Source organism: Cnephaeus nilssonii (genome assembly GCF_951640355.1).
Source record: "Cnephaeus nilssonii genome assembly, chromosome: X".
Classification (NCBI taxonomy): domain Eukaryota; kingdom Metazoa; phylum Chordata; class Mammalia; order Chiroptera; family Vespertilionidae; genus Cnephaeus; species Cnephaeus nilssonii.
Genome location: NC_137071.1, coordinates 43,865,651 through 43,891,093, shown reverse-complemented (window position 1 = coordinate 43,891,093; position 25,443 = coordinate 43,865,651). Strand labels below are relative to the sequence as shown.

The 25,443-nt window shown below is 40.5% G+C and overlaps 1 protein-coding gene and 1 pseudogene across 3 annotated transcripts in view; both read right to left on the bottom strand.

The window, feature by feature from the left end:
- AR (androgen receptor) overlaps nt 1-25,443 on the bottom strand; it is a gene marked incomplete at both ends in the record, with an annotated part of 321,271 nt that overhangs the window by 251,863 nt on the left and 43,965 nt on the right. The gene's annotated exons all lie outside the window — the stretch shown is intronic.
- On the bottom strand, nt 20,436-24,662 carry LOC307095999 (neurofilament light polypeptide-like; annotated as a pseudogene). The gene is made up of 2 exons: nt 24,621-24,662; nt 20,436-21,580 (listed from the first exon to the last, which is right to left on the bottom strand). The product of its transcript is annotated as a neurofilament light polypeptide-like (transcript).

Genomic DNA, 25,443 nt, shown 5'->3' with positions numbered 1-25,443 from the left:
TGATCTCTTCCCACCCTCCTCTTCAACATTATGTTCCATGCTTCTATGTCTCTGGATCTATTTCTGTTCATCAGTTTATTTTGTTCATTAGATTCCACATATGAGTGAGAACATGTGAAACTTACCTTTATCTAACTGGCTTATTTTGCTTATCATAGTACTCTCCAGGTCCATCCACTCCATTGCAAATGGTGAGAATTTTTGTGTTTTTGTTTTGTTTTATTTTGTTTTAACAACAGTGCAGTATTCCATTGTGTAAGTGTACCACAGCTTGTTTATCCATTCACCTACTGATGGGCTGTTTCCAAATCTAGGCTATTATAAAGTGTGCTGCTATGAACATAGGGGTGCATATACTAGTATTTTTTCTGATTGGTGTTTCTGATATCTTAGAATATATTCCTAAAAGTGAGATCACTGGGTCAAATAGGAGTTCTATTTCATTTATTTTTTTTTGAGGAAACTCTATACTGTTTTCCACAGAGGATGCATCAGTCTTCATTCCCACCAGCAATGTACGTGGGTTCCCCTTTCTCCATATCCTTACCAACACTTGATGCTACATCAAAATAAAAAAACTTCTGCACAGCAAAAGAAACAATCAGGGACAAGATGGCGACCGGCAAGAAGGTAGGGAGGGAGAGTGTGTGAGAGAGTGAGGAAGCGATAGAGGAGTGTGTGGACGTGTGTGCTTTTGTGTGTGTAAGAGCTAGGGACAGTTAGATCCTGCAGGTCTTCCAAGGGGCTGCCAAACTGGGCAGTCTTAGATGGCAAAACCCCACTGCCACCACAACCACTCCGGGGAGGACACCACTGGCACAGAGACCATGCCATCCTGAAGAACAGAACTGCTTGAGACTAGGATCTTAGCTTCCCCACTACCCAATCAGGGCTCAGTTGCAAACCGGGACCCTATAGCCATTCTGGTAAAAGACCTGCGACCACAGCTACAGACCCAGGGACACGAAGACTCCAGGCACCCAGACCGCAGATTTTTGTGAGTCACAGAGCCAATCCCCCTCCCCACCAGGCTGCGGCAGTGGAATAGGAACTGCCAGACACTCTCTGTGAAAAGAGGCCTCATGCCCACACACAGCAGCAGTGGCTCTACCTGAATTTGAGCCTGGGTGTGTGGACACGGGAAGTTTGTTTCCCACAACCAGACCCCATGCCCACACAAGGGAGCTGTGCTGAATTTGAGCCAGGGTTTTTGGACATGGGGAGTTTGTTTCCCTCAGTGCACACCCGCGTGACCAGACCCTATGTTAGAGTCTGGGTGTGAGAACTCGGGGAGTTGATTTCCCGTGACCAGACCCCACGCCCACACAGGGCAGCAGTGCCACCTGACTTTGATTCAGGGCAAGTGCACATGGAAAGCTGTTTTTCTTTTTTTTTAAATTTAATATATCTTTATTGTTCAGATTATTACAATTGTTCCTTTTTTCCCCCCATAGCTTCCCTCCACCAGGTTCCTACCCCACCCTCTGCCCTTACCTCCCCCCACTGTCCTCATCCATAGGTGTACGCTTTTTGTCCAGTCATTTCTCACACCCCCCACTGTGCTTTCCCCCCAAGAATTGTCAGTCCACTCCCTTTCTATGCCACTGATTCTATTATATTCACCAGTTTATTCTGTTCATCAGATTTTTTATTCCCTTGGTTTTTAGATTCACTTGTTGATAGATACGTATTTGTTGTTCATAATTTTTATCTTTATCTTTTTCTTCTTCTTACTCTTCTTAAAGAAGACCTTTCAGCATTTCATATAATTCTGGTTTGGTGGTGATGAACTCCTTTAGCTTTTTCTTATCTGTGAAACTTTATCTGACCTTCAATTCTGAATGACAGCTTTGCTGTGTAGAGTAATCTTAGCTGTAGGTTCTTGCTATTCATCACTTTGAATATTTCTTGCCATTCCCGTCTGGCCAGCATAGTTTCTGTTGAGAAATCAGCTGACAATCCTATGGGTGCTCCCTTGTAGGTAACTTTTTCTCTTGCTGCTTTTAATATTCTCTTTTTGTTTTTTGCTCTTGGCATTTTAATTATGATGTGTCTTGGTGTGGTCCTCTTTGGATTTCTTTTGTTTGGGGTTCTCTGTGCTTCCTGGACTTGTAAGTCTATTTCTTTCCCCAGGTGGGGGAAGTTTTCGGTCACTCTATCTTCAAATAGGTTTTCAGTATCTTGCTCTCCCTCTTCTTTTGAGACCCCCATAATTCTGATGTTGGTACACTTGAAGTTGTCCCAGAGGCTTCTTACACTATCTTCAACTTTTTGTATTCTTTTTTCTTTTTTCTTTTCTGGTTGAGTGTTTTTTGCTTCTTTGTATTCCAAATCATTGACTTGGTTTTTGCAATCCTCTAGTATGCTTTTAAGTCTCTGTATATTTTTTATTTCAGTCAGTGTATGCTTAGTTTCTAGTTGATCCTTTTTCATATCCTCAAGGGTCTCATTACATTTATCGGTCTTTTCTAGGAAATTCTTGAAAAACCTTATAATCGTGGTTTTGAACTCTATATCCAGTCATTTACTTTCCTCCATTTCCTTCAGTTGTGACCTGCCTCTTTGTATTCGCATTTTTGGCTGCTTCCCTGAGTTGATGGAGTGGCTTTGTGTTCTAGGTGTCCTAGCAGGGCCCAGTGGCTCAGCCTCCCCAGTTACCTGAGGTGGACACTCTTGCTGTGCCCCTTTGTGGGATGTGTGTGCAGTCTTGTTGTAGTTAAGCCTAGATTGTTGTTAGTATCACTGTGGGAGAGTTGACCTCCAGGCCAATTGGCTGTGAGGATCAGCTGTGTCTCCGCTGGGAAAGCTTCTGTGCTCAGCTTGGATGGGGCGGAGTCTCAGGGTGGAGCAGACAGCCTTGGTTTCCCATCAGCTCTGCCCTACAAGGCCCCTGTGTCTCAGTGTCCCGCAGAAATGTGTGCACACACCTCTGAGAGAAGGCTGCCCTCGAGTTTCACCCGCTGCCAGACAGTCCAGTTTCTCCCCGAATGAGTCTGTGTACCCAAAGTCTCACCTGGAACTGGATTTCAGTGCAGTCGGGAGGTTTTGTTTCCCATCCGAACGAGACAACTAGTCACCCACTTGCTGCCCGCCCTCTCCGCGTGCCGCATGTAAGCCAGCCACGTATTCAGCCATCCGCCCTTTCCGCACACGCAGGTCTCCACACCTCTGTCCTCCACAGCTCCTCTGGGTCTCAGTGTCCTTTTATCTTTCCTTCTAGTTGTAGAATTTCCACTCAGCCAGCTTTCCGGTGGTTCTGGACAATGTCTGCTCTGTATTCCAGTTGCAGTTTTGAAATCGTTGTGTGAGGCTGCAGTATAGGTGTTTACCTATGCCGCCATCTTGGTTTCTCTCAGGAAGGCTGTTTTTCGCAAGGCAGGTGTGGACCTCCTGCCAACACAGTGCGACTGTGCAACCCAGACCCCCAAGCAGACTGGGGACCCTGATTCTCTGCACGAGAGGCTGCACTGAGCACCAGTGACTTGACTCTGTTTCTCATCATGCACACCTGGGATCCCTGATTTCCAGTGCATTCACATTAAGAGCCAGTAACTCCAATTCTTGGCGCATGCACACACAGGGACCCTGATTATTGGTGCAAGGCCACACTAAACAACAGATACTGTGACACTCTATTCTCAGAGTGGGCACAGGGGGGTCTCTGACTCCTGAAACATGCTAGGGGGATCTGATTTTTGGCACACATCAGTGGAGTTTCTGTTTCAGTGTGGTGCAGGCAGGGTCCATGATTCTAGGTGAGCACAAAAGGCTACACTAAGCACTGGTGACTCTTATCCTGGGTGAGTGTGGCTCCCACCAACCCATGGCAGCCACACATATTGGTGTTGGAGCTCTTCAGTGACACTCTGGTGGTACAAAACTCCCACAGCACACTGCCCAGACCCCTGCAACTCCACATTTGATCTTTCTGGTCATAGTTAGAATGGGAAGACAATGAAATACTCCCCAGAGGAAAGAAAAGGCTGAATCACCTAGAAAGGAAATAACTGAAACTGAGGCATGCAACATGACAGAAAAAGAATTCAAAGTAATGGTCACACAGTTCATACACTGGATGGACGAGAAAATAAAAAAACCTATGCAAAAATCAGGAAGAAATCAAAAGTGATATAGCTACAATCAAAAACACCATGGAAGGTTTCAATAGTAGAGTAGAAGATGCAGAGGACCAAATTAGAGTTAGAAGATAAGGTACAGAAACAAACCCAATCTGAACAGCAAATGGAGAAAAAAAATTAAAAACAGGAGCAGAGCATAAGGGAGCTTTGGGACAACATGAAACAAAGTAACATACTATAATAGGGCTACTAGAAGGACAAAAAGAGCAGCAAGGATTAGAAAATCTATTTGAAGAAATAATGACAGAAAACTTCCCTGATATGGGGAAGAAAAAAGTTACACAAGTACAGAGAGTCCCAAGCAAGATGAATCCCAAAAGACCCACACCAAGACCCATCATAGTTACAATGGCAAATGTTAACAAAAAAGAGAGAATCTTAAAGGCGGCAAGAGAGAGACAATTACCTACAAAGGATCCCACATCAGATTATCAAATGATTTCTCAACAGAAATACATCAAGCTAGAAGGGAATGAAAGGAGGTATACAAATTGATGCAAAGCATAGGATTGTATCCAATAATACTCTATCCAGCAAGACAATCAATCAAAATTGAAGGGGAGAAGATGGCTGCTGACAGGAAGGCAGACTGCAAGATGGTGCATGAGTGAGAGAATGAAGGGACAGTGTGTGGACCCATGGGGAGTGTTTGTTTGTGAGTTGAAGGACAGCTATACTCCAGGGGACTGTGGGGGATTGCTGGACGGGGTTCCCCTGACTGGATAGCCTCCAGTACTGCTGGGATCCCTCCCGGAGCAACCAGCTCTGACACAGAGACCATGCCATCTTGAAGGGGAAAGTGGATGTTGTCAGAAGCCTAAAATTCCTGGGAATATACAACTGCACCCAGTGTACAGCTGCAAACCCAGGAACATGGGTCCCCAAGAGGCACAAGCATGCGGATTCAGAGGAGCTCTGCACCCTCTCACAGAAAGGCCAGAGTTTTCCTGGGATAAGGTGAGGTCTGTGGTCTGGGCAGGAGAGGGAAATGCCCACGGCAGAACCCGGAGGATCCAGGGAAGTATCCACCCAGAAAAGTCCACGGCCTTTGCAGCTGGCGTGATCTGCAAGTGTGGAAGGGGATCCGCAAGGCTGGTAACAGAAGGGAACTCTAAGAAGCAACCCATGACTGAACGGGGCGCAAAAGGCCAGCCTAAAAATTTTAACAGAGTGCCGGCTGCTTAGACCCAAAAGGAAAAAAGACTGCACAGACTTGTGCCACAGCACGGGAGTTCGCCACTTACTCTGGCTCTTTTTTTCTTTTTCTTTCTTTTTTCCTCTTTAAATCCTTGCTTTTGATTACTAAGCCCAATACATAGGATCACCCAATTAGGGACACTCTAAGAGACTGCAGGGGAAAGTTGTTTTTCTGGAACCTGGGGATCAGAGCGGGGGTCTATATAAAATATCGGTTTGTGGGAGTGGGCTGCCTACTCCCACAAATCAGTATTGAGTGCCACAGGGAAAGCAGGATCTAAGCACAGACTAGAGAGGCCATATAGACCCAGAAGTCAATCCAGAAACACTGCCACCCAGGGGTTGAAGCAAAAATTGACTCTTGTGTAAACACAAATAAAAGAGTATAAGAAACAAAGTACTGACTGCTTGAAAATCAGAACGGTGGCCTACAACACTGAGGAGCATTGGAACTAAGGGAACTTCAATACTGTCCTGACTAGGAAACAGGCAAGCCAAACAGAACAGTAGAGTAAGTGAATGACCTTCACTACTGAACATATTTATTTTTATTTTTATTTCATCTTTTACTTAAGAAACTAATTTTTTTCCTTTTTTCCTCACTTGATTTTACCTTTTTAATTATCACATTTTTATTTTTAAGCAGTATTATTACTACTATTTTACCTTTTTTTAAGTGTCATTTTATTTTCTCTTTATTTTATTTCGGGATTATTGTTCAACATTCTATTTTCATCTTTCCTTTAGCATCATTTTACTCTATCTCAACTTTACCTTTATGCCAACACTCTCTTCCTCACTTTTCCCCTTTTATTGTCCTATTTCTCTTACCATATTCCTGCTTTATATTTTCTCTATTCCTTCTCTTTACCCCCTGATAAAATTTCACCCTACTTATATATCTAATTTGCAATCCCCATCCCCTGTGCTAATTCAATACACACCTCTCTCTTCTCTTTCTTCACTATCCAATTTTTTTCTCTCTGTCTGTTTGTTGTTGGCTTTATAATTGATTATATTGGTTCTTTCATGCTTGTTTGTGAGATTGTCTCACTTTTTCTTTTTTTGTTGTTTCTTGCTTATGTTTTCCATTGCCTCACTTGATATTTGTTGTTGTTTGTAGTTTGTATTCATCTCTAGGTATTTGTTGCTGGCATTTGTTGGAAATAGTGGCTGTTCTATTTGAATTTTCTCCCCATATAAATAGTTCTTTCCCATCTACTTTTTTATTGTCTTTCTTTTCTCTCTTACTTTTTTCCTTTTCCCAATTCCATTTTCACACTCTTTTTTTCTCTTCTTCTTTTTTTCTTATGACCTAATTCTCTTTTCTCTGTTGGTCACCTTTATGTGGGGTTATTAGTATCATGGATACATTTGTGTTCAGTACCTTGTGCATTGTGCCTTGTTGTGTTGTATTTTGTGCCTTTAAATCAATGCAGGAGAGAGAGAACTACATAACCAGACACCCAGAGAAATGAGATCATGGGGAGACAAAGAAACAGCCCGCATATGAAAGAAAATCAGGCATCACCAGAAAAGGAAGTAAATGAAATGGAGGCAAGCAACCTGTCAGAGAAATAATTGAGAGAAATGGTCATAAGGTGGCTGAAAAAAATGGAATATAAATTCAACAATATGTGTAAGAACCAAGAGGAAATGAAGAAGAACCAAGAAGAAATGAAAAATGACACCACTGCTATTAAAAACTCAATAAAAAGCATCAAGAGTAGACTATAAGAACCAGAGGACCGCATCAGTGAGCTAGAAGACAAGGTAGGAAAAAATATGTAAGCACAGAAACTTCTGGAAAAAAAATTAAAAAGCAGGAGGAGAGCCTAAGAGAACTTTGAGACAACAAAAAACAAAACAACATCCACATAATAGGGGTGTCAGAAGGAGAGGAATCTCAGCAAGGAACAGAAAACCTGTTTGAAAAAATAATGACAGAAAACTTCCCTGATATAAGGAAGAAAAAACTCATACAAATCTAAGAACCTCACAGAGTCCCAAACAAGTAGAATCCCAAAAGACCAATGCCAAAGGCACATTATAATTAAATTGGCAAACATGAATGACAGAAATAATCTTAAAAGTAACCAGAGAGAGACAGAAAGTTACCTTCAAAGGATCCCCCACCAGACTAGCTACTGATTTCTCAAAAAAAAAAAACAAAAACAAATCAGACCAGAAGGGTATAGAATGAAATATACAAAGTAATGCAAAGGAAGGGTCTGAATCCAAGAATACTGTACCCAGCAAGGCTATCAATCAAAATTGAGGGTGAAATCAGGAGCTTCACAGACAAAAAAAGACTAAGGGAGTTTATTACCACCAAACCAGCAATGCAAGAAATGCTAAAGGGTCTGCTATAAAAAGAAGAAACAGGAAGTGAAGAAGGAACACAGGGGTAAATAATAAAAATGGTGACAAACAAATACCTATCAATAATAACTTTAAAGGTAAATGGATTAAATGCCCCAATCAAAAGAGACAGGGTAACTGAGTGGATAAGATAACATGACCCATATATCTGCTATCTACAGGAAACCCACCTCAGAAAAAAAAGATGCACACAGACTGATGGTGAAGGCATGGAAAAAGGTTTTTCAGGCAAATGGAAATGAAAAAAAAAAGCTGGGGTATCAATACTTATATCTCACAAATTATATCTCAAAAGTGAAGAAAAAACAAGAGATAAGGAAGGCCATTTCATAATACTAAAAGGAGCAATCCAACAAGAAGAAAAAACTCTGCTAAATATATACGCACCCTATACAAGAGCACCCAAATACATAAAGAAACTTCTGGAGGATATCAAGGGAGAGATTCACAGTAATACAATCATAGCAGGGGATGTTAATACCCTAATATCACCATTGGACAAATACTCTAAACAAAAAATCAGCAAAGAAATATCAATCTTAAATGACTCACTAGATAAGATGGAATTAATTGACATCTTCACAACATTTCACCCCAAAGCCACAGAATATATATTCTTCTCAAGTGTACATGGGTAATTTTCAAATACAGACCATATATTGGATCACAGGCAAAGTCTCTTCAAATTCAAGGAGATAGAAATCATATCAAGCATCTTCTCAGATCACAATGGCATAAAACATGAAATCAAACACAATAAAAACAATCCAAAAAAATCAAACACATGGAGACTAAATAGTATGCTATTAAACAATGACTGGGTTACCAGAGAGATCAAAAAGAAATAAAAAACATCATGGCACCATCAACAATGTAAACACAACAATCTATGGGACACAGCGAAAGCAGTCTTGAGATGGAAGTTCATAGCTCTACAAGCCTACTGCAAAATCCAAGAAACAATGGTAATAAATTACCTAACCCTACAACTCAAAGAGTTGAAAAGAGAGCAACAAGAAAAGCCCAATGTAAGCAGAAGTAAGGACATGATAAAGATCAGAGCTGAGATAAATGATATAGAGACAAAAAAAAAAGATCAACAAAACCAAGAGCTGGTTCTTTGAAAGGATAAACAAGATTGATGAACCTCTAGCCAGACTCACCTAGAAGCAATGAGAGAGGACACAAATAAACAAAATCAAAAATGAAAGAGGTGAAATAACAACAGACACAACAGGAATACAAAGGATTGTGAAAAAATATTATGAACAACTCTATTAAAAAAAATTGGACAACCTGGAGGAAATGGACATATTCCTAGAAAAATACAACCTTCCAAAACTCAATCAGGAAGAATCTAAACACCTCATTAGGCCAATAACCATGGAAGAAATTGAAGCAGTCATCAAAAAGCTTCCAGCAAACAAAAGCCCAGGGCCAGACAGCTTCACAGGGGAGTTTTAACAAACATTGAAGGAAGAATTAAAACCTATCCTCCTAAGACTATTCCAAAAAATTCAAGAGGAAGGAAAACTTCCAAGCTCATTCTATGAAGCCAGCATTACCCTAATACCAAAACCAGATAAAGACAACACAATGAAAGAGAATTACAGGCCAATGTCCCTCATGAACATAGATGCCAAAATCCTCAACAAAATTCTAGCAAATCGAATCCAGCAGTACATCAGAAAGATCATACACCATGACCAAGTAGGATTTATCCCAGGAATGCAAGGATGGTACAATATCTGACAATAAATAAACGTGATATATCACATAAACAAATTGAGAGATTAAAACCACGTAGTCATATCAATTGGTGAATAAAAAGCATTTGATAAAATCCAACACCCGTGTTTGATAAGAACTCTCAGCAAGGTGGAAATAGAACGATCATACCTCAACATAATAAAAGTCATATATGACAAACCCACAGCCATCATCATACTCACTGGACAAAAAATAAAACCATTTTCCCTAAGAACTGGAAAAAGACAGGGATGCCCAATCTCACCACTCCTGTTCGACATAGTACTGAAAGTATTAGTAATTGCGAGTAGAGAAGAAGAATAAATAAAAGGCTTCCAAACAGGAAAAGAAGAAGTAAAAATGTCCTTATTCGCAGATGACATGATATTGTACATAAAAAACCCTAAAGACGCCATCAAAAAACTATTAGACTTAATAAATGAATTTGGCAAATAGCAGGATACAAAATTAATGCAAAGAAATCTATGGCATTTCTATACACCAATAGTGAACTTACAGAAAGAATGACCAAAAAAAGGCAATTGCATTTACCATCGCATGAAATAAAATTAAGATATTTAGGAATAAACTTAACTAAGGAGGTAAAAGAACTATACACAGAAAACTACAGGACACTGAAGAAAGAGATAGAGGAAGACATAAACAGAGGGAAGAACATACCATGTTCATGGATTGTTAGAATCAACATCATTAAAATGTCCATACTACCCAAAGCAATCTACAGATTCAATGCACTCCCCATTAAAATACTAATGGCATATTTCACAGACCTAGAAAGAACTCTCCAAAAATTCATCTGGAATAAAAAAAGACCCTGAACAGCTGCAGCAATCCTGAGAAAGAAAAACAAAGTAGGTGGGATCTCAATACCATATTTCAAGCTGCATTACAAAGCCACTGTTCCCAAAACAGCTTGGTATTGGCATAAGAAGATACATATAGACCAATGGAATCAAATAGAGAACCCAGAAATCGACCCAAAGCACTATGCTCAATTAATATTTGACAAAGGAGGCATGAACATACAATGGAGTCAAGACAGTCTCTTCAATAAATGGTGTTGGGAAAATTGGACAGATACATGCAAAAAAATGAAACTAGACCCCCAACTTATACCATACACAATAATAAACTCAAAATGGATAAAGGACTTAAACATAAGACAGGAAATAATAAATATACTAGAGGAATACACAGGTAGCGAAATCTCAGACATATGCTGAAGCAATTTCTTCATTGATACTGCTCCTAGGGCAATGGAAACTAAAGAGAAAATAAACAAATGGGACTACTTCAAAATAAAAAGCTTTTGCAGAACAAAAGAAACCATCAACAAAACAACAAGAAAGCCCACTGCATGGGAGAACATATTTGCAAATGTTATCACTGATAAAGGTTTAATCTCCAACTTTTACAGTGAACTCATACAACTTAATAAAAGGAAGATAAATGATCCAATAAAAAAGTAGGCAACGGATCTATATAGATACTTTTTGAAAGAAGACAGAAGGAAGGCCAAGAGACATGAAAACATGCTCAAAGTCACTGATTATCCGAGAGATGCAAATCAAAAAAACAATGCTGTACCATCTCACACATGTCAGAATGGCAATCATCAACAAATCAACAAACGACAAGTGCTGGTGCGGATGCGGAGAAAAAGGAACCCTCATGCAGACTGGTGCAGCCACTGTGGAGAACAGTATAGAGTTTCTTCCAAAAACTTAAAATGGAACTCTTATTTGACCCAGTAATCCCACGTCTAGGAATATATCCGAAGAAACTAGAAACACCAATCAGAAAGGATATATGCACCCCTATGTTCATTTCAGCAGAATTCACCATAGCTAAGATTTGGAAACAGCATAAATGCCCATCATCAGATGAGTGAAATAGAAAATTATGGTACATCTACACAATGGAGTACTACGCTGCTTTAAAAAAGAATGAATTCTTACCATTTGTAGCATGGATGGAACTGGAGAGCATTATGCTATGTGAAATAAGCCAGGCAATGAAAGAAAAATACCACATGATCTCACTCATTTATGGAAAATAAAGAAAAAATACCACATGATCTCACTCATTTATGGAAAATAAAGATCATTATAACCTGATGAACAAATAGATACAGAGGCAGTAAAGCATTGAACAGACTGTCAAATTACAGCAGGAAGGCTGGGGAGTGTTGGGGAGAGGGGGAAAGACATCAAATGAAGGACTTGTATGCATGCATATAAGCACAACCAATTGACACAAGACACTGGGGGGGTGGGATGAGGGCATGCGACAGAGGGTAGAGGAGACTGGGGAAAGGTCAATGGGGTGAAAAAGGAGATATATGCACTACTATGTGTAATACTTTAAACAATAAAATTAAATTAAAAATAAATAAATAAATAATTGAAAAAAATTGAAGGGGAAATCAGCAGCTTCGCAGACAAAAAAATAAAAAATGAAAAGACCAAGAGAGTTTATCACTACCAAGCCAGCAATACCAGCAATGCCAGCAATGACATGAATGCTATAGGGAATTCTGTTAAAAGAAGAAATGGGCCGAAACCGGTTTGGCTCAGTGGATAGAGCGTCGGTCTGTGGACTGAAAGGTCCCAGGTTCGATTCCGGTCAAGGGCATGAACATTGGTTGTGGGCACATCCCCGGTCGGGGGTGTGCAGGAGGCAGCTGGTCGATGTTTCTCTCTCATCGATGTTTCTAGCTCTCTATCCCTCTCCCTTCCTCTCTGTGGAAAATCAATAAAATATATTTAAAAATAAAAAAGAAGAAATGGAAAGGGAGGAAGGAACACAGGCATAAAATACTGAAATGGCTACAAACAAGTACCTATCAATAATAACATTAATAGTAAATGGATTAAGTGCTCCCATCAAAAGACATCAAGTGAGTGAATGGATAAGAAAACATGACCCATACATATGCTGTCTACAGGAGACCCACATCAGAACAAGGGACTCACACAGACTGAAAGTGGAGGGATGGAATAATATCTATCAGGCAAATGGAAATGAAAAAAGCTGGGGTAGCCATACTTATATCTTACAAAATAGACATCAAATTGAAGAACATAACAAGAGACAAGGAAGTCCACTTCATAATTCTAAAGGGATCAATACAACAAGAAGATATAACTCTGGTAAACATTAATGTACCCAATGCAGGAGCACCCAAATACATAAAAAACAAACAAACAAACAAAAAACTTCTGGAAGATATCAGGGGTGAGATAGACAGCAACACAATCATACTAGAAGGCTTAAATAACCCATTAACATCCCTGGATACATCCTTTAGACCAAAAAGTAGCAAAGAAACATAAATCCTAAATGACTCACTAGGTCAGATGGACTTAATTGACAACTTTAGAACATTCCACCCCAAAACTACAGAATATACATTCTTCTCAAGACCACATGGGGCATTTTCAAAGATAGACCACATATTGAGACACAGGCAAAGTCTCTCCAAATTCAAGAGGATTTAAATCATATCAAGCATCTTCTCAGATCACAATGGAATAAAATTAGAAATCAACTAAAGTAAAAACAATCACAAAAATTCAAACACTTGGAGGCTGAATAGCATACTATTAAATAATGAGTGGGTTACCAAAGAGATCAAAGAAGAAATAAAACAAATCCTGGAAACAAACGACAATGAAAACCCAACAATACAAAATCTTTGGGACACAATGAAAAGAGTCCTAAGAGGGAAGTTCATAGCATTACAGGCCTACCTCAAAAAATAGGAAAAACTGAAAATAAACCATCTAACTATGCAACTTGAAGAATTAGAAAGAGAACAACAAGAAAAGCCCAGAGTGACCAGAAGAAAGGAAATTATAAAGATCAGAGTGAAAATAAATTACATAGAGACCAAAAAAACAATAAAAAGATCAATGAAACCAAGAGCTTGTTCTTTGAAAGGATAAACAAGATTGATGAATCTCCAGCCAGGCTCACCAAGAAGTAAAGAGAGAGGACGCAGATGAGCAAAATCAGAAATGAAAAAGGTGAAATAACAACAGACCCCACAGAAATATGAAGAATCATAAAAAAATACTATGAGCAACTCTCCTCCAACAAACTGGTCAACCTAGAAAAAAATTGACATATTCCTGAAAAAATATGACCATCCAAAACTCAACCAGGTGAATAAAAAAATCTGAATATGCTGATAACTATGGAGGAAATTGAAACATTAATTTAAAAAAAAAAACTTCCAATAAACAAAAGCCCTGGACCAGATGGCTTCACAGGGGAGTTTTATCAAACATTCAAAGAAGAAATAAAACCTAACTTCCTCAGACTATTCAAATTCAAGAGGAAAGAGCACTTCCAAGCTCTTTCCAGAAAGCCAGCATTACCCTATTTCCAAAACCAGATAAAGACAATACAAAGAAAGAGAATTACTGGCCAATATCCCTCATGAACGTAGATAACAAAATCCTCAACAAAATTCTAGCAAATGGAATCCAGCAACACATTAGAAAGATCAGACACCATGACCAAACGGGATTATTCCGGGGATGCAAGGATGGAACAATATCAGCAAATCAATAAATGTGATACATCATATAATCAAATGAAGAGATAAAAACCATATAATCATATCCATTGATGCAGACAAAGCATTTGACAAAATCCAACACCCTTTCTTAATAAAAACTTTAAGCAAGGTGGGAAGCTAAGGATCATACCTCAACATAATAAAAGCCATAAATAATAAAACCACAGCCAACATCATACCAAATGGGCAAAAACTAAAACCATTTCCCCTAAGAACAGGAACAAGACAGGGATGCCCACTCTCACCACTCCTGTTCGACATAGTACTGGAAGTACTAGCCATTGTGATCAGAGAAGAAGAAGAAATAAAAGGCATCCAAATTTGAAAAGAATAACTAAAACTGTCCTTATTTGCAGATGACATGATATTGTGCATAGAAAACAAGAAGACTCCATCCAAAAACTATTATACTTAATAAATGAATTTGGCATTGTAGCAGGATACAAAATTAACACCCAGAAGTCTATAGCTTTTCTATACACCAATAATGAACTCACAGAAAGCGAAACTAAAAAAGCAATCCCATTTACCATTGCAACAAAAAAATTAAGATACCTAGGAATAAATTTAACCAAGGAGATATAGGACTGGTACTCAGAAAATTTCAGGACGTTGAAAAAAGAGATAGAGGAAGACATGAACAAATGGAAGAATATACCATGTTCATGGATAGGTAGAATCAACATCATTAAAATGTCCGTACTACCAAAGCAATCTATAAATTCAATGCAATCCCCATGAAAATACCAATGGCATACTTCAAACACCTAGGACAAATTATCCAAAAATTCATCTGGAATAAAAAAAGACTCTGAATAGCTGCAACAATCTTGAAAAAGAAGAACAATGTTGGAATGATCACAATACCAGATATCAAGCTATACTACAAAGCCATTGTTCTCAAAACTGCCTGGTACTGGCACAAGAACAGACATAGAGACCAGTGGAACAGAACAGAGAACCCAGAAATCGATACAAACCATTACGCTTAATTAATATTTGACAAAGAAGGCAAGACCGTAGAATGGAGTCAAGAGAGTCTCTTCAATAAATGGTGTTGGAAAAACTGGACAGATATTTGCAAAAAAATGAAACTAGACCACCAACTTACACCATACACAAACACAAACTCAAAATGGATAAAGGACTTAAACATAAGATGGGAAACCATAAAAATCTTAGAGGCCATAGGCAGCAAAATAGCAGACATTTGTTGTAGCAATATATTTATGACACAGCTCCTAAGGGAATGGAAACTAAAGAGAATATAAACAAATGGGACTACATAAAAATAAAAAGCTTCGGGACAGCAAAATAAACCATCAGCAAAACATTAAGAAACTCCACTTCATGGGAGAACACATTTGCCAATATTATCTCTGATAAGGTTTTAATCTCCAACATTTACAGGGAACTCATACAACTTAACAAAAGGAAGATAAACAACCAAATCAAAAAATGGGCAAAGGACCTAAATAGACACTTTTCACAAGAGAACATTTAGAAATCCAAGAGACATATGAAAACATGCTCAAAGTCACTAATCATCCATGAGATGCAAATGAAAACTACAATGAGGTACCACTTCACACCTGTCAGAATGGCTATCATCAACAAATCAACCAAAGACAAGTGCTGGAGAGGATGTGGAGAAAAAGGAACCCTCCTTCACTGCTGGTGGGAATGCAGACTGGTGCAGCCACTGTGGAAAACAGTATTGTGTTTCCTCAAAAAATTAAAAATGGATCTTCCATTTGACCCAGTAATACTACTTCTAGGAATATATCCCGAGAAAACAGAAACACCTATCAGAAAGGATATATACACTCCTATGTTCATTGCAGCACAATTTACAATCGCTGATATTTGGCAACAGCCTAAATGCCCATCAGCAGATGAGTGGATTATAAAACTGTCATACATCTACACAGTGAAATACTGTGCTGCTATAAAAAAGAAGGAATTCTTACCATTTTCAACAGCATGGATGGAACTAGATAGCATTATGCTCAGTGAAATAAGCCAGTCAGTGAAAGATAAATACCACATGATCTCACTCATTTATACATAATAAAAAACATTATAAACTGATGAACAAAAAATAGATACAGAGGCAGAGAAGCATCAAACAGACTGTCAAACTACAGTGGGAAGGCTGGGGAGGGTTTCGGGGGGAGAGGTAAGAGATCAAGGAAGGACTTGTATGCATGCATATAAGCATAACTATGGGACGCAAGACACTGGGAGGGGGTTGAGGGCATGTGCTGGGGGGTAAGGGAGGCTGGGGGAAGGTCAATTGGGGAAAAAAGGAGACATATGTACTACTATTTGTAATACTTTAAACAATAAATAAATAAAATAAAATGCAAAAAAAAAAAAAAAGAGAAAGAAACCATCAACAAAATAACAAGAGAGCCCACTGCATGGGAGGACATATTTGCTAATTATATATCCAATAAGGGTTTAATCTCCAAAATATATAAGGATCTTATACAATTTAACAAAAGGAATACAAATAATCCAATTTAAAAGTGGGAAAAGGAACTAAATAGATACTTCTCCAAAGTGGACATACAAAAATCCAAGAGTCATATGAAAAACATTCTTAAAATCACTAATCATCTGAGAGATGCAAATCAAAATTTTCCACTTCTCTCCTTGGGAAAAAGAAATCCAAGTTTTAACTGCTATCACGTTTTTGCAAGTTTTTCTTATAAATTCCCTCCATGTGGAAAGTCTTCATTTTCTACTTATCTTTGCATATTCAAATCTTTATCTATTCTTCAGGACCAAACTTAAATGCCACTTTAGGTAATTATTGCTGGGGGTGGGAGAGTGAACAAGCTCAGCCACAGGTTTTCAATTGTAGCTGTATATCAAAATTACTCAGTAAATTTTAAAAATATAAATTCCTGGCCATCATGCCAGACTGAATGAATCAGAATTTCCATGGCTAGGCATTGGCATACTTATTTTTGATTACCTACAGGTTTTAAAGCACTCATGACAGAAGCAGCACTTTCAGTTTTATGTAGTTGACCACAAAGTATATGGAAATGTTTAAAGTGTCCATCCCTTCATGAGGACCTTGTGAACAATAGCAGAAATAGATAAAGTCAAGGTCACTCTATCTACTTAGAGTTGAGTTTACAAGTTTGCCTTTACAACACACAATCAAGCACTGTCTTCCTATGGAGAAAATATCACGTTCTCCTTCCTAATAACCAAGACTCTGAAAATGCCAGTTCTAATAATCAGACAAAATAGTCAGGGACAAAAATGAGGAAACTTACTACTTGAGTTGGTAAGTATATTGTGTCTTTACCCCAAAGAGTCCACCACATTTGCACAGCAAAGAAACATCAAGATCAGAATAAGAAAAGAGACATCATGTGTGTGAATGTGCATACATTTATCACTACAGCTTTTTAAAATATGATACTAAAAAAGTTTTAAGAAAAGTAAATTTTAACAGAATCTGATCTTTACTTAAATTAAAAAATTGGAAATGCATTCCCATGTGAGGGGGGGGGTGGATACTTCAAACAAGTAAGATGAAGACATGGTTAGCAAAAGGGTTCAAATAGTAGTATAAACCCCAAGACAAGTCGTGCATTCATATGCTGACACTTACTTCCATAGCTGTGAACTGTACTCTTCACATTCTCCTATTCAGGAATCCTATAAAATTAGACTATGTCTTTAACAATCGTTTCTACTCTACTGCACAGGGTAATAAAAGGGAAAACTTCATAGAGACTGCTTTTTTTTCTCACACCACTTCTCCCCTAACTCCTGATGCTAAATCTAGGCTTAGCCACTTACTAGTTGTGTAAACTAACCTCTCTGAGATCAGTTTCCTCATTTATAAAATGTCTTGAAGATTGATTGATTGTAAGAAGAAGAGAATTTATTCTGATTGATTGACTGATACTAATACTCAGTGAGTGCCTACTATGTGTCAAACAAAATACCAAAAAACCAACATTGTGATCCATTATCATTTCTACTTTATAGATGAGGAAACTGGAGGCAGATAGAAATAAAGTGACTTGTCTAAAGTCAGCCAGCCAGTACATTGATTTTACACTGTTTAATAAGTGGTTCTTAGCCCTAGATATGCATTAAGAGTAAAAGGAACATTTATGGTGCTCAAGTTTCAACCTGGAGATTATGAATGAGTAGATTGGGTTGGCCTTGACATTGTTTTAAAGTTCTATTAATGATTCTCTCATGGGACCAAGGTAGAGAATTTCTGGCTTAGACCTATCAATGAAAATAGATAATATGAGCTCTTCCTTATGAATTATTCATTCGACAGATATTTACTGAGCATTTTCTATGTGCCAAGCACTTTGATCATGCTGGAAATGTACACAGCAGTGAACAAAGATCATGGTTGCTCTCATAAAGTTGACAATCTAATTGGGAAGATGGATAATAAGCAATGAAAAAAACAAATTTATAATGAGAAAACGGAATAGATGTTTCAAAGGAAATAAACAGGATGGTAGGGGTTGATGAGAGAACCAGCTGGAAATAGAGTGGTCAGGGAAGGCCCCTTTGAAGAGTAGGCTTTTAAGTTGAGTCCCAGCATCAGAAAGACCAACATGGGAATAGTTGGACAAAGATGATATCTTTAGATTCAGCAAAAAAAGTACTTTGAATATTCATGTTATATATTTAAAAACACCAACTGTTGACCAACAAAATGAAGGCACCTACCAAGAAAGACTTTTGGTGGCTGATTTGGATCAAATTTCTAAACAAAGCCTAGCAGTCACTTGCTGAAGAGGGCCCTTTCACTCAAGCTGCATTTCTGGGAGAAGGCTGCCTCCTGTACTGGACTGCCTGCAGGCACTGTGTTTTTTCCAGCTTAGCCAACCCTTATTAAGGAATTTCTGAAATCTTATTTTGATCAATAGGACAGAGACTTTCTATATCCAAACAGAATTGTGCAGCTATATCATCATTAGCATCCTTACCTACCAAACCAATCAGAGCATCTTCACTCTGATCAATCAGGGCAGTGCTTTTTGGACTAATAAAATTGTGGGGATTTGGAGTCCTTATTTGTATGAGAATGAACCAAGCAGGAACCAGGGTTGGGGACTTCTCTCTACATAAGTCAGCTTCCCTTTGGTTTGCAGATCTCACTTTCCCTTTTCCCAGAAGACTGTATCCCCAGCTGGAGCTATCCCACCAAAGCTGTCTCACTGGATCAGAGTGGAGCTATCTTGTCTTGGTGGATTATAGCAGAGCAGTCTCATCAGAAGGGGTTGAGCTGCAACACCAGGGTGGCCTTGCACTCAAGCCACCTCACTCTAGGTGGCCTGCTCATGCCTGGGCCACCTCACAGCCTTGCTATATTACAACTAGTGGCCCGGTGCATGACATTTGTGCACGGCCGGGGGGGGGGTGTCCCTCAGCCCAGCCTGCATCCTCTCCAATCTGGGACCCCTGTAAGATAGGGCCTAAACCAGCAGTTGGTCAACCCCCTCAAAATCTGGGACTGCTGTCTCCTAACCGCTCACCTGCCTGCCTGCTTGATCTCCCCTGACCACTCTGCCTGCTGGCCTGCTTGCCCCCAACTGCCCCCCCCCGCCAGCCTGATCACCCCCAACTGCCCTCCCTTCCTGGCCTAATCACCCCTATCCACCTCTGCCTCAGCCCCACCACCATGGCTTTGTCCGGAAGGTCATCTGGAAGGTCTCATGGTCTAATTAGCATATTACCTTTTTATTAATATAGATAGGATATGACATACTGCCATAATTATAACATATCTACCAGTATTACTCTATGAGAATACATACTTCATGCGATAGGAAGGCTTCTAATACATTACATTGTATATGTTGTAAGTAGTAGGAAATATTGTATTCGTAGCAATAATATACACCCTGTGACTTCCCTTCCTGATTTGGGAATGGTTCCCCAGTTCTTTGAACGTTTCCTGACTGTTGATTGCACATGATTTGAGGTCTTTAATTTCTAACCACAAAAGATTCAAAGAACTATTTTTTCCATGAAGTTGAACATTAACATTAGTGAATTCATGTATTCATGTGTTTTTATTATAAACACCTGAATTATTCACATTGTAATAGATCCTGAACTCATAAGCATGGACCATGCACAGGCTGGCAGCAAGCCAGGAAGCCACTCTGCAAGCAAACAGATCCTCTGCATAAGGAGAAAAGTCGTAGCACAACATTTAATGTCCAACCTGAGTCACCTCAGAATGTTATATATATTGACTTCTTAATTCATATAGTATCAGGAACTCAACTGCTTGGTTGGTGATGGGGTTGACCTGGTTTCAGGAGGATTATTCCTGAAATAATTAAGGAAAGGGGGGCTCAATCTTTCTTCTTGGTTGCTTGCTCCTCCCCAGCACCTTCATCTTTCTTCTCATCCTCAGCTTCTTGGGCATCTTCTCCTTCACCTTCACCTCCTTCTTCCTCCTTTGCATCCTCAAATTCTTCCGTAGCATCTTATTCCTCTTCCTCTCCTTCCTCAGCCACTTCCTTCTCCTCCTCTTCAGCTTCTCCTTCAGAGGGGGGTTCATCCTTAGCTTCCTCGGCTTTTGCAGCCTCAATGGTCTCCTCCACCTCGATCTGCTCCTCCTGGACATGGCTTGTGTATTAAGAAGGTAAGGAGCGATTGGACATCAAGTAGGAACTAATCTGTAAACCACTGTAGGCAGGTTGACCAAAGACCTGGGAACTCTGGGAGTAGCCGCTGGCTATGCTTCCCACGCTGGTGAAACTGAGCCAGGTCTCCTCACCATCCAAGAGTTTCCTGTAAGCTACAATGTCAATGTCCAAAGCCATCTTCACATTGAGGAGGTCCTGGTATTCTTTTAAATATCGTGCCATTTCACTCTGTAGTTCTCAACTCATTTTCTAATTTGTTGATTGTGTCCTGCATAGCACTAACGTCGGCGTTCTGCTTATCCTCCAGCTCTTGCAACTGCTTTCCCAGCTCTTCATGCCCCAGCTTGCTTCGATCTCCAGGGTCTTGGCCTTGAGCAGGCGGCTGCTCTTGGACACCTCATCCTTGGCTGCGTGCACCGCGTAGGTGTTCTTGGCAGCACTCTTGGTCAGCACGGTAAAGCGGCTCTTGTACCATTCTTTGGCATTCTGCATGTTCTTGGCAGCCAGCTTCTTGTACTGGGCGTGGATGTCCTTGAGCGCGGCAGAGAGGTCAACACATCCATATCCATGGAGATCTGAGCATACTGGATCTGCACCTGCAGCTCGGCGATCTCCTCTTCATGCACCTTCTTCAGAAAGGCGATTTTGTCCATCAAGCTGTCAATGCACTTTTCGAGGTCAGCGCCTGAGAGAGCTGCCTTGTCTGCACGTTTGCGCTCCTCCATCAGCCAACCCTAAGCGTCCCCATGGTTCAGCACCTCTTCCTGGTAGCTCACCTGCAGGTTGCTCCCAGTCCCTTCCGAGCCCCGGTGACTTCTAACTGCCCACTTCACTCTTCTCGCCAGGGACTGGGTGCGGTGGGGCGGGGCACAGGCATCCCATTTTCATTAAAATGTTCAACCTGGGCCTGCTCCACAGGTGTCTGCAGGCAGCATGGGGGCAGACAATGATCCCGGAGAAACTGGCCACCCCCGCCTGCCTGGGTCCCCGATCTGGGCACAGACCCTGGGCAGGCGGCATCTGGCACTGCCCACTCAGCCTGCCGGTCCCCCATCGTGGCCTGGACCCCTCAGGCAGTGCTGCCTGCCCTGTCTGCATATGCAAATTTACCCGCCATCTTTGTTGGGTTAATTTGCATATCACTCCTGATTGGCTGTGGGCATAGTGGAGGTATGGCCAATTAGCATCTTTCTCTTTTATTAGTGTAGATTGAGCTGTAATACTATTGATCTAACCGCTGTGCTGTTCTATAGCTCAAGTTGTATTGCAGTTGAACAGTTCCACAGCCATGCTGATCCACAACTGAGATGTGTCATGATTCAATTGTTTGCACTCAATAAAGTCTCCCCCTTCACCACAACTCAAACTGGGGATTCCTGCTGGCATTGAATTGGCACCAACAACAATGGTTTGACACCTCCATCCCTTGGCCAGAATAATAGTAACACTTTAAAAGCAATTTTATAAATTTCAAAATTGTGGGGTAAAATTATTACAAAATTAATATTCATAACTTTTCTAAAACCATAGTTGAGTGGTTTATAGTAAACAAACCCAAAGATCTGTATATTTTTGACAAAACATATTACTAGTTCTTAGTCATTATTGTATACAATATAGTATTTATTTGTGTGTTATACATCTCCCTTGTAAACATAATAAAAAGCAAATGGAAGGAGAGAGTTTTTTGTTCAGCATTTAGAAAAAAAAATTCTTTCAGGGCTGGAATGCACTAAATTTTCTCTGGAGACATCTTTTTCCCCCTTGAAGATCTTTAGGAAAAAGATAGACAGCCATCTGCTTAAAATGGATTAATATTTTCTGTGGAGTTGGGGAAGTAGGCTCTGACAAATATGTGTGAGGACTGCTGAGTGGTGGCTGAGGAAAAGCAAAAAAAAAAAAAAAGACCAATAAAATGGCCACACTGTCTTTAATATCAGGGTCATGTGCCAACTGGAAGAAAGAGAAGCAAACTGATGACCTTTGGCACTACTCACTGAAGGAATGAATCCAACTTTTCTAATCTCCTGGGTGCTGTCATTTTGTTTTGCAAGGGGCTGAAATAAGAGATGAAAATATACAAATGTTTGCACGGAGGACATCTGAATAAAAGCAAACCTATTTGTAACCAAAAAGAACGAGGAGGGAAGGTGGGAAGTAGAGGTGGGGGTGGGAGAGAGAGAGAGAGAGAGAGAGAGAGAGAGAGAGAGAGAGAGAGATCTCAGGCAAGAGCTAGTGGGGAACTATAACCAGATTAAATATTCTTAGTTTGTTAGCTACATAGAAACATGAAGCACATACATTTTCTTTCATGTGCCTAGGACTACAAAGAATTGAAGATTTATGAAGTTAGTGTTGGAAATCTAACAGTGTCTTCTGCATTATACAAAGTTTTTTGAAATAACATTCCAAAGACTGGTTGCTAGACATTAAACAAAGACAATCACCTATCTCATTCTTTACCCAAGTTTACTGTCTTTCCTTCATCCCAAGTGTCTATTTTGATCTCTCAACACTCTCGTGAAGTAATACAATGCAGCATGGCAAATAGCTTCAATAGAATTCCAGCCCTAAAAGTGGGGTCTGCACACCCAATTTTCTGCAGTCCAGTCCTTTTCACAGATTCCAGTGTTCTACTGAAGGTTAAGATGTTCACCAGTACCACATGGAATATTTAAGATATTCAATGACAATGTTATAGGCATCCCAACAGATATGAAGGGGACAAAAAGAGCTATATTGGGAAATCAGAACTGAGCTCTGGTTTGGACTCTGTCACTGAACTATTGTTGTGAATTTAGACAACTCGCTAAATGTCTCTTGGCCTCAGTTGTCTCATCTGAAAAATGGAACTGATACTGACTGCATGAGCATACAGTGAAATACTGGGCAATAAATACTTGCAAAGACACACAATAGTCTGTAACTGTAAGATATTATTATTAGTATAGTCTATTAAAAAAAATCAGGTAACCAGGAGAAGAAACTATCAATAGCTACCTAGATAAAGAAGAAAATAAAACTCAAAATTCCTTTAAATTTACCAGCCCATTCCATCTATGGACTCCCAGATTAAACTATACCATTAATGTATAGTTTTCTGTTAATAAACCCACTTGTGCCTATCCTCAAATAGAAACATAGTTAGCTTATTAAGCACTTATATGACCTATATGCTTTATATGCATCATCTCATTTAATCCTTATAATACATTGAGAAGGTGGATTTTTATATACTTCACCAATTAAGAAATGGAGGCTCAGAGAAGCAAAGTAACATGTACAAGGGCACACAACCAAGTAATAGGGGGAGGGGGGAACCAAAAACCTTGTTCTTCTTACATTGAATTCCATGATTTTCCATGTTGGGTTATTTTATTACTAGAGGCCTGGTGCACAAAATCCCTGCATGGGTGGGGTCCCTCCACCTGGCCGGCGATTGGAGCCAATCAGGGCCATCTTGTCCAGTTCCGATCAGGGTTGATAGGGGCCGGTGACCAGGGAGGGACTGTGGGAGGGACCACAGGAGGGCTCCAGGGCATGTCCAGCCCCTTCTTGCCCAGTCCCAATTAGCCATACCCAAGCAGCAAGCTAACCTACAGGTCAGATCATCTGTCCCCTGCTGGTTAGTGTACATCATAGCGACTGGTTGGTTGACCACTTGGTCAGACACTTAGCATATTAGGCTTTTATATATAGAGACTGTAACTCATGGCGTGTAATGCTCAGCACGCACTTTCCCTCCAGCCCCTGGTCTTGGAGACCTCATGTCCTTCCAACACTCTTCTCACCCTCTTCAGCTGCCACATAAAGTAAATTGCATCATGTGTGTAGAAACCCTTTGCAGGCTCCATGGGTGTGTCTTTACTTTGTTGCAGTTCCAATTACCCCAACATAAGGAGAGACACCCTCATTATCAGGTAACACCATCATGGTAAGACCCCTGCTCAGCCTACTGCAGTGGTTTTAAATAGGCCATGGATCACCCTAGATGGTTTTGCTCAGTGGATAGAGCCACGGCCTGTGGACTAGAAGGGTCCTGGGTTCAATTCCAGTCAAGGGCACATTCCTGGGTTGTGGGCTCAATCCCCAGTAGGGGGTGTGCGGGAGGCAGCAGATTGATTCTCTCTCATCATTGATGTCTCTATCTCTCTCTCACTCTACCTTCCTCTCTGAAATCAATAAAAATATATTAACAAAAATAAAAATAAATAGGACATGAATCAAACGTCACTGCTCTCCATCCATCCAGTCCCCTCACACCCCTTTTGTCTTCGCCTCCCCCAACACACACACACTCTGCTGGGGTCTGTAAAATGGGGTCAGGATTTCTACTTCAACCAAGGGTGATGCTTCAGCATGGCCCTCCTTCCCCGCCCATCTCTGTCCCCAGTCCTGTGGGGTCTCTCCCTCCCTCCCCTCCATTTAACTTGGTGGGCTCTGCTCTGCCCCCTCCACCTGCAACCTCCTGTCTGCAGCCTCCCTCTTTCTCCTCCAGGGGCGGAGCTCCCCAAAGGCTGTGCAGGGTGGGGTGTGGCTGTGCGGGGAGGGGAGAGGTGAGGTGGGGCGGTTGAGGCAATGCGAGTGGGGCTGTGTGGGCCACGCAGTGGTGCGGAGCTGTGCACTGCAAGCCCAGGCGGGGCCTCAGAGGAGAGCTGGGGTGACGGATCATGGGGAGGAAGAGGGAGGGATGTGGAGCCTGTCCCATGGG